Below are 11,840 nucleotides of genomic sequence, written 5' to 3'. Positions count from 1 at the left end.
GGTTTAGTAAAGTAGACACACGTAGCCATATTAAGCTACGGAGTGAAATTCTCTACTTGCCGGACCAAGTAATTAGGGATACATAACTTACCCCTTTGCATGCAAGATACTAGGAAAGGATTGTTCTAGTTAGGATTACCGCATTACGAACCTATGGGGAACACTTACATCCTAGTTTCTCTCATCACTTGATAAACACTAAAGTTATAAATTTGCTATCTGTCTTACTTAGAAATAATTAAACATTTTTGTTACACGAAACCACCCCTCTTTAATTAATTTTTTTTGGAAAGGACTTGAAAAAATAGACTTAACCGTAGATTGAATTTAGTCTAAACCATATTCCTCGTGGGATCGACCCCAACCTAACAATTGGGTTCTTTACTTGATACTACGGTTTATACTTCTTTATGGAAGTATAATTTTGTATCAACCTGAACCTACGTTACAATCAAAGAAAGTCCTACAAAAATCCTAGAGTCTTGTATGGTGAACCTAGACAGTAAAAATAAGGGCAAACATATGGTGAATAATACTAATTGTATGTGAAATTTTTCTTGAGCGTGAGTGTTGAACAAAGATCCTTGTACCCAAATTCATAATCACTGTATGAAAATGAGGATTTATTTTGAAGTGAGGGCACTAGTTGCAGTATCAGAAAGTTGGAACCTTGGTGAGAGGCAAAACTATAGAGGTATCTGTTGCACGGTGAGTTTGTGTCATGATGTGATCTTTATGATTTACCTTGTAGAACCTAAGAGAGTGACCCTGCACTAAATAAATAAAGAGTTGTGGTTTATAAACATGTGATTGCTAGAGCTTAAAAATTAATGTTTTTGTACAAATGGTGTTTTGAGTCATTGTGCGTCGGTTGAGGACAAACAACAAATTTCAGTTGAGGGTGTTGATGTACCATGGTTACACGGTGTTTTCAATACATTTTTCTTAATAGTTTTGTGTGTGTAGAGCCTTTTTGTAGTTGTTTAACAAGTTGTGTGTCTTATCTTCCACGAATGTTTTAACAAGTTTTGTTGACAAAATGCTGATTGAAACCTATGAAGGCCATCGATGGTCCGTCGTCTCATTGATAGACCGTAGGTGGTGAACGTCGATGGGCATTCAGTCTAAGGGAGAGGATCAAGGAAATATGACCAAGTGTGGAACCACAGGCATAAACGACGGTCCATCGATAAATCCTGGGACCGTACTTGTGAATCGTCGATGGGTTCAGAGAATGTTCTAATACCTGACTTTCCTAGATTCTAAAAGTCGAACGATGGAGGAGCACCAACGGACCGTAGGCTGATCGATTGACCGTAATGCTTGTCCGTCATTTGATTAAGAGAAGGTGCTATCCGGTGATAAAAAATAATTCCAAGTATGGAATGAAGAAGGTAGTCGACGGACCGTCGATTGAACGATGGTTCGTCAGTGAGGTCGTCGATTGAAGCCGCGTTTTTGGAAAAAACTTTTCTTATTCCATTTTTTTTTTTGGTCTATGTTTTTTTATAAATAAGGGACTAAAACCTCGTTTTTGAGGTTAGTTACTATTTTTATTGTTCTATTTTGTGTTAGAGATTATTGGTTGCAAACTTTGGGCAGTTGATCGATTTCCAGATTTGATTTGAAGCTTTTTTCTTGTACTTTAAAGTTTAATTTCTAGGTTTCTTCTTATTGTTGAGTAAATTAATTATTTATTTATCCAATATTATGAATTCTGATCTTGTTATCATGGATAACTAAATTGCTAACTGGGGTAGTGGGAACCATTGGTAATTAACAAAGTAATTCTAGCAACTAAAAATTTTCAATAGTGTTTTTTCATGTATTTATAATTTTTTCTCTTAGAAGTCTTTTTAATGAGTGCACGCATTAGAACTTTCCATATTGCGACTTGCCAGACCAAAGAGGTAGGAATAGCAAAAGAATTATCAATACATTATAAGTGTGATACTATCTTATAGGCTAGCATCAATTGGTGCGAAGTAATAACTAAGCCATACATCGAGTATGATGTCTAATATGAGGTAAAAGTAAGGGTTAGTAGCTTATACACACAAAACCGGACCGAGGTATGGGGTGAAATTCTTAAGATGTTGGACCAAGGATTTAGAATGATATAAATTTCCACTTTATATGCAAAAAAGTTGGAAAGAGTTGGTATTGGAAGTAATACGACGTTATCAACCTGTGGGGAACACATACACCTTATTTATCCTCAAAACTTGACAAAAGCTCAGAATTTACGTTGGTCTACTTGTTAATTTGGATTGTTTAAGAAATTTGTTTCATAAAAAAAACCCATTTACGGTACTTACTTTCCGAAAGACATTGGCTAAATAGACGTAATTCAGAATTAATGTTACGTCTAGACCATTTTCCTCATGGGATCGACCGCAACCTACTAGTTAGGTTCTATACTTGATTACGACGGTTATACTTCTTTAGGGAGGTGTAATTTGAGCGTATCAATTACTGAACGGGATCACTTTTAAAAAATAAATAAACTATCAATTAGCTATACCCTACTTTTTATTCAACCCCATAATCACACCCCGAGAATTGTGGTTTTTGTTAGACTTAGTAAAAAGCAAGAAATCGTTATCAAGTTGTATTTCAATCAATTGGGTAAGATTAATAACATCTTTACAAAGGTCTAAGATTAAGAATCTTCAATACCCACATTCAATTTCATCGAAATGGAAACCTTCAAATCTTCAAAGCTAAGGAGGATATTGTCTCTAAACTCCAAACTAAATGAAAATTTGATATTCTTAATTTGCATGTCTCCAATTACATACTAAATTAAAAATTCAAACAAGTATTTATAGTTGTTCCAAATTGTATTGTGAGGGATTAGTTGGCGCAATAAGTCGGGATCATCGATCCACACGGTGATCCCTAATTTATCATTTGTATCTATATTTTACTTTTTTTTTCGGCATCATTGAGGTTTTCTAACTTCGGACGATAAGGGGCTGCATCGCAGAACTATTCGACAACACGCTGACTGTTATTTTGTATCATAGGATTCCTTTTCTCCTTTCGGGCTTGGCACACTGGATCATAAGGTGATACGAACGCCATTCGATGACTCGCCCAATAGAATAGGCAATTCTCAGGTTTTCTTTTCTTCGTTCTTTCACCCACCTTGTTCTTTTTTGCGCAATAGTGTCCATGTTTCCTTCCTCAATCTAAATTCATGATATTCAAGGATTTACATCAAGTATTGGTACAAAATATGCAATGGGGAACACTAAATCTATTAAAATAAACCCCTGAATGGGTAAAAAACGTGGACTCATCAACACCCCCAACTTAGACTTTTATTTGTCCTCAAGTAAAACTCAAGTTCTGCAATTCAAAAAGGGATGTGTCAAACAGTGCTACACAAGATTCAATCATTAATGTAGACAAAATTAATCAACTTACCGATGCATGGATCAATTGTGTACTCAAATACTAAAGTTATGAAACACCATTATCAAAGAATATCAAGCTCACAATACTTGCTTCAAATGCGAATTCAAGCTCAAAAAAAGTGTTCAAATGGCCTCGCACAAAAGATGATTCCCTATTAACAAATAATGGTTCTTCAATTTAAAAGTCCAGAATCACAACACTCGGATTCACAAAGATGATGATGATGCTTGATTTCACCCATAGGTCATCCCTTATTTTCCAACAAACCATAAATTCAGTTCATTCAATATCAAAAAGGTCTTTTTCAAGGCTTGTTATTGGGTTGAGTGCAATTGTATGACAATTTAGTCTCAATGCCTATAGTCTTCATGAAATTTTGTCTGAACAACACTTCCTTTACTTTTTCTCATTATTTTCATTTGTGCTCACAAGTAATCCCATCATTCACATTCCATGATCGGTTGGAAACCACATTTCTTTTTTGTATTTTCACAACTTTATTCCGCAACTTCTCTTTCTTTTTCTTTTTCATTCCTTTATTTTTTTCATCTTTTTTTTATGGAGGTGTTCCATTTTTATAAAAACATGGGTAATGGGGGACTTTCTTGCGCTTTTTAATTTATCTTCTCTTTTAACCACACCCCCAACTTAGGCTTTTGGATAATGATGTCTTTTAAAAAAAGTCAATAAATATGAGGGTTATGGGTAATGGATCATTAATAGGGTTATGTTTTCATCAAATTTTTTCCAAGAAAAGGTTAAGGCTCAAGGGGTATTCAAACAAAGTTCATGCACTCACAAGGTAGGCCACAAAATGGAGTTCATATACTCACAATGTCAAATATTTTCACACTCTATAATGTTACCTAAGATCATCTCAGGAGTTCACATCACTTATTCAACCAGAACAACGAGGAAAATTCTAGATTTCGTCACACATGGTTCACGTAAGCTCATTACACAAGGCATTGACACTAAAGTCAAACAAGACTCAACAGTTTTTGCTAGTATGCAATGTTCATCAGAAGAGACTACACATAAATATTTGTCTCTTCTGCCTTACCATTTGCCATTATCTCCTTCTGTTCTTTCAAATTTTTATTCTCGAGTTGTTTGACCTTTATCTCCCAAACGAATGTGGCCTTAGCTTTAGTGTTATCTAGCACCCCACCTCTTTTAGGGATGCCCAACTACATGAAATTTACCTCTAGGGACTGGATTTCATTTGGCAAATGTCTCTTGGTTCCACTCAAGTAACCTAAGATACCAATACTTACCTCTATTCTACTTGAAGCGTCTGCCAACACATTATGGTTGCCTTGATTGTATTTAATGGTCACATAATAATCCTTGAGTAACTCCATGCATCTTCAATGTATGAAATTCATATCCTTTTGAGTTAATACATGTTGTAGACTATGATGATTAGTATACACTTTACACTTAACGCCATAGAGATAATGATGCCAAATATTAAGAGCAAATACTACCGCTGCCAACTCCAAATCATGAGTTCGATGATTTTCTCATGTACCTTAAATTGGAGTGATGCATATTATATCAAATTCTTATCTTGCATTTTCACAACGCATAACACTGAATGATAAGTACCACAATAAATGATAAAATCCTTATATTCGACTTGTAATACTAGGATAGGTGGAGTAGTCAAGAGAGTCTTGAGCTTTTGAAAGAACTCTTAACATTTTTTAGTCGATTCAAATGGAATCTCAATCTTAGCCTAATTATTCAAGTGAGTGTCAATAGAGGCAAAATTCTTCACAAATCGACAGTAGCTAGCGAGCCCCACAAAGCTTCTAACTTTCGTCGCAGTGCTAGGCGGAAATGAATTTTTGATCTTCACGAAATTTATACACCACTGGAATATCTTTATCCGGAGGCATACCTGGCAAGTCATTGGGAAAAACTTCGCTAAATTGATACACCACTAGAAGAGACTCAATAGATGGAGACTAAACCTCAACATCTCCCAACAGATCTAAATAAGCCAAACAACCATGCTCTGCCAATTTGCTAGTCTAGATGGTGGATATAATCTTAGCTTGCTTAGGATTTTTCACCCCTTCGCACTCTAATTTTCCATCCACGAAATTTCTGGAGTCATAAACTTAGTATTATACTAAGCAATACATAATAGGGGGACAATCAAGTCAAGCCTGAGATAGCATCTAAATCAACCATATCTAAATTTGCCATGTCAGCCTAGGTTAGGAAAACCATAAATAAAATAGGACACGCATGATAGACATGGTGTCTGACTCTCAAACTGGGGTAGAAACATTGATAAGGGCATCAAGTACATCACAAATCATATCAAACTTGGAAGAAAAACTCATGGGTACACAAGAGTAACTAGAACCAAAATCAAAAAACACTTTCGCCATCCGATCACATAAAAGAATCGAACATGTGAACACCGCGTTCGACACTTCTCCCTCATTCTTGCCCTGGAGAGCATATCATTGAGTCCTAGACTTGTTGCACATTACCTTTGGTAGAATTACAATCACTACACCATTTTAGGCCTACGACCACCCTAGTTAAGTTTAGCCTAAATTAGCAAATAGTGTGGCCTTTGATAAAAGGCCACACTTTTGGACTTTAAGCAACACTTTTCCAGGGGTGCCCAAATGAAGCGTTACCTTAGAGTTTAGGCAACACTTTTCAAGTGTTGCCTTATCAGATACGCTTAAAAGCATAGCCTAAAAGACAAAATGGCAACGCTTTTATGTACCTCAAATAGCAACAGTTCTATCTGATAGAACTACACTTTTAAGTGTTGCCTTTTGCCCACAATTTGTAAGTGTTGCCTTTTCTATCTAATGTATGGCAACAATTTTAAACTGTTTCCTTTTCCATCTAATGTATGACAACACTTTGAAGTATAGTCCTTGCCCATGTATTTGCCACAATTTAATGTCTTATGGCTACACTTTTATGTGCGGTCATATCATTTTAGCTAAAAATATTTATATGCCACAATTTCTATTTAAAAAACACCATATTATTTTGCAATAAATAATCTCAACCACTAAATTGGCTCATAAGTAATTCAAATATATAGATTTGCAAGAAACTTCAAAAGATAGTACGTCTTGTGTAATACACATACTCATAAAGAAATATTCTACATAGGTACACAATAGTTAAAAGGTACTCTTACAATAGTACAATATATTCTATCAATGAATATATTGCACAAAAACAAATAGAATGTATTCAATGTGATCAAATTGGCTACTCGTTTTTCGTGCAACACATGACCAAGAACTTCAACATACTCTCCCAAAATGATAAGACACTAGATGCAGAACTCTCGCAACTTTGAAAGAGAGTCACAATCCAAAATTAAAAATTCATCAACATCCTCATTTGTTTCTTGTGTTGTTGCTTATATGTTTTGTTATTCACCTTCATCTAGAGCACTCCAACAATATATTAAAACCATAATTATATAAATTAACTATAATTCAACAGAAAGAAGTAGATGAATGAAAATGAAACGTTTTCCCATTCATCGATCGAGGGTCGCTCACATAAAAACTGACACACCAATCTTGAAATTTCAACAACAATAGCTGCATTAATCCATATAGATGCAACTTTAGATGCAGGCAAACCTAGAGCCTCCTCACCATTTGACTTCTTATATTGTAGCGATACAGAGAACATAGAAATTAGATGATCTTAGGATAAACGTCAATATAAACTTGATAAGAAGTGAGGACCAACCTCAAAAGCAAGACTCTTGACTTATTCTGCAGCAGCATGACAAACTACTTTAAAAGCTTCAGCTGGAGCATTAGATGTTTTTGCTTCTATTTCAGCAGTTCAAACAGCTTTCTTCACTAGATCTGTGATATCCTTGGAGCCAACTTTACATTCTCGAAAACATTCATCATTTTCATCCCTATCTATCGCCAAACCATAAACATTTGTCTTACTCAAATTTTTTTGGTATTGACGTGCTTTTCTCAAAATATAGTCCTATGCATAAAAATATGACTTACTTTCCACATGATCATCGCATCTTGATTAATTCCTTTACGTCCTTATTGTGTGTATATGCAAGAAGTGCGGCTCTTTCCATTAGTAAAGATCCGATTGGGAATTGAACTTAAATGTTTCAATGCATTGACAGTTTCTGAAAAAGATCTTCTACTCCTTTTTCAGCTAAACATGCTTATTCTTTAACATTTTGGTGAAACTGTTTCTCCATTGCTTTTGATACTACAAATACTACTTCTCATCAACACACAACACACTATTTCGCTCAAACTGACAACGAAACTATCTGATTGAAAACAAAGCTAATAAAATGGATCTCATAGATTCGATTTAGTATCAAGCAAAGCAAAACAACGTTGAAATGAAAAGATTCCAGCACAATAAGAAAGGTTCCGTTGGACTTAATAGATAACTAAACTCTTTATGTCTTGGTCAAATGTCAATTAAGTCAACAGGAAAAAAAAAGCTAAACAAAAGAAGAAGAAAATATTACTCAACACAGAAGTTTCTTTAAAAGTACATAAGAAGATGGAAATGACAACAAGTATAGAAACCAAACTTATCAACTAAATTGTTATTTAAAGGAAATTGCATGTGAGCTATGAATAAAATACTTGACCAGCCCTACCATCAATAGAGCAAAGAATGAATAAATTTGTATCAGGAGATGTGTAATATAATCAACAAAAATATGGGTCTAAGAGCATCCCTTGCCGAACATACAGAAAGAAGTCAAGTAGAGTAGGTCCTTAGCATCCTAGAATAAGAGGACCTCCGATAACCTGTATCATGCTTCCAATAATGATCATCACCACATAATCTTGTTGTCATTTGTTTTCCAACTTTTTAAATTTTCCAGCACAGGTCTTTAAAAACATGCAGATACTGGATTGCATTTGCGATGAATTAATCTACAGGGAATCCCATGACCAAGATTTTTTTTAAAAAAACAATAATAGAACTCTACAATCCATGTTAGTTAATAGATAAAAAGTAGCCTTGCAGTATCTCCTCTGATAGGAACTTTGAATATATCAGTTCAAAGAATTCATTATTGTCCTAACGGGGAGAGATTATGGGAGTGAGTAGTTAATAATGCGACTTCAAAGAAGTAAAGTAAGAGATTCTAAGGAGCACCCATGATTTAAAAAAGGACAAAATGAAGCATTTTAGTACCTTTGCCATGACCAAGAAGAATGGACAATGATGTAGCTCGAATTACAGCCCCCTCTACCCTTTCAAATTTGCTAGTCAGAGTCCTGCCAAAATAGTAGCAGATAACACAAAAAACATCATAGATGTCTCTGAAGAGATTACAAGACAAGATTGCTAGAGTCAAACTATGCACAGGTAAGCTAGCTACTTAATCCAACAGTTGCACTCAGATTGACAGGGTAAGAGTTGTCATTTTCATACTCCCACGGACGAAGAAAGTTGTAGCGTAAAGGGAGGTTGTCGAACCCGTGCTAAAGCCTCCAACACTAGGTGTGACTATAATACACAAAATAACCACGTAAAAAATTTGATTATTTTTTTATAATGAAGAATAAAAATGATACATTATTAAGATCCATTCATCATAACATAGAGAAGATTTGAATATTTTCATATGTTACCGTTATAACTATATGGATGTCTAAATAACAACTAGTTAATGGGATACCTAAGGTAGAAATAAGGAAAAACACTCTTGCATAACAATCATATAACACAACAACTTCTGCAATATTGGACAGGAAATAAGAATTCAGCTGGTTGTGCAAATTGATAGCCCCTAGAATTTATATGTTTTTGAAACGGCCATTATTGTTAATGCATCTAAATGGTACAACCAAAAAACATTAAGCCCCCCCCCCCAACAAAAGCACACAAGAAAGGAAGAAAAATAAAGTGATCTTTCATATTCACATACACCATATCACAATGAGGTGTGTTAAAGTTCAACTAGTAGACACAGTCACACTGAAAAACTCAGTAGCATAAAGAGAATAACATTTTGTACAGACAATAGAGAATTCTTAGTTCAGTTGGAATGTATCACGAAATAAAATCCAACACATCAATCCTCACTTTCAAGAAATCCCTATCTTCTAGCACTTAAATAGGCTTAACAAAAGGACAGTCTATGTGGACAACATGCAAAAGTAAATCCAAAGACGCAACTCTCACTGTCAATTTTAAAGAACTGACATGTTCTCTTGCATTTTAGAATGCTTAATACAAGGACAATAGACATGTTGTATTCCATCCCAAGGTACTTAAAAACCTGCATGATTTGAAAAGGTTTAAATAAAGTGATTCACAGTGGAGGCAACTTTTAAAGACACATTGTTTGGGAAACAAGAGAAAAGTAGAAAATATGAACCTCTGACATTCCTGATATAATTTGTTCAGAGTAAAGTCCAATCTTATTTTGGTCGTAATCTTTCTTGCTATTTGATACGCTCAAACTTACTTCTCAAATAAGAAGTAAAGTGGTCGTATCAAGTAAAGAACCCAACTAATGAGGTTGGGATCATTCCCACGAGGAAAATAGTTCAGACTTAACTTCAATCTATTATAACTATTATTTAGTCAATTATTTCCTTGGAAAACAAAGACAATAAAAGAGGGGGTTTTATTTCTAAATGAATGAAAATAATTAGCTAAATTAAAGTAGGCAACTAAAAGATTCAAATGTTGGACTTTAATCAATTAATAAAAGCAACTAGGGTTTACGTGTTCCCCACAGGTTTTTAACTTGATAATTCTAACTATAACAATTCTTTCCTAGTATCTGTCATGCAAAGTGATAAGTTATGTATTTCTAAATCCTTGGTCCGGCATCTAGAAAATTCCACTCCGCACCTTGGTCCGGCTACGTGTGTTGCTATACTAACCCTTACCTTTACCTCATAGTAAGCATGTATTCGATATTTGACTAAGTTATTACCTCGTACCAATCAATACTAGCATATTAGATAGTATACACTAAATCTATGTTGATAATTCTTTTCCTATTATCTACCTCCTTGGTCCGGCAAGTAGCATTAAGGCGAGTTCTAAGGTTGGTCATCCGCTAAAAAGACTTCTAAGCGAAAGAATTATCAATACATGCAAGACACTATTCTAGGATTGTTATTTTAGTTAGATTTTATCTTATTATTCACCCATGGTTCCCACAACCCTAGCTATGGAGTTTAGTTACCCATAGTCATAATCACAATATTCATATATATGATATAATAATTCATGCACTTACTTCAATGAGAAAGAATAAAATCCAGAAATTTACTTGATTAATCGACAAAATCACCAACAATCAACTCCAGAGAAAAGTGTAATAATCAAAATAATCTCCTCAACAAAGAATCTAACATAAAGGTGTCTAATAACCACGATTCTAATCCCAAAAATGAGGTTTTTCGAACTATTTATAAAAAACAAAAACCTAATCAAAGAAGGACTCTATTTAATGAAAATCTGTCAAAACGCGGCTGGGTCAACGGACCTCGCGGTGGGTCGTCCTGGTCACAACGGGCCGTCATGGACTCCGTCGTCCCATACTTTGCAAATCCTTCTGCTGCTCTCTTCATTAATCTCGATGACAGGTATGACGGATTGTCACAGGCACAACGGTCCATCGAGGGTCTCCGTTCCATAACACTTAAACTCTTGGAATTTGGGTACTGGGACTACTTCTCTGATCTTCACGACGAACCAGCAGGACGGACCGTCATGGCTACGATGGTCCGTCACGCACTTCGTAACCCCACACTTGGTCAGACTTCCCCATCTTCCTTCAGCAACTTCACTACGATGTCACCTACGGACCGTCACAGGAACGACTGACCATCACAAGCTCCGTAGGTGGTACTTTTCAGAGTTTCTTGCTCAAAAACTTCTGTGTTCATCGTTAGACAGATTTCCTACAAATAAAGAGAAACTTACATAAAAATTAATACAAAAAGGCTTTTGGACACAAACTAAACTTAAGGAAAAAGCATTAAAAATACCATGAAACCACGGTATATAACTAATCCCTCCTTTAGGCGCAGAAGGGTTGAGAAGAAAGGGATGCCACTTAATCTACAAAAAAAGATCCAGTGAAAATAACGGAACAGGCATTAAAGGAACCACATATAACATAAGCAAATCGCACCTCAAAATCATACTGATGACTGGTTAATGCTATAGCTATCAAGGTTCTTTCTCTCTACAAAGCACTAGGGGCACACAGTGATTGAACATATATCAATTCGGATAAACTTCTTACCACTATTGGTGACTATTAATCGATGGAAGAACCTGATTACACACATTTAGAAAAAATTCATATTAAGTGGCCTCATACCATTGTTTTATTAAGCAAAATAAATATTTAACTTTAAGAACTATTTACTGAAGTT

Source organism: Solanum pennellii, chromosome 9 (genome assembly GCF_001406875.1).
Source record: "Solanum pennellii chromosome 9, SPENNV200".
Classification (NCBI taxonomy): domain Eukaryota; kingdom Viridiplantae; phylum Streptophyta; class Magnoliopsida; order Solanales; family Solanaceae; genus Solanum; species Solanum pennellii.
Note: the sequence above shows the minus strand (reverse complement) of the source record.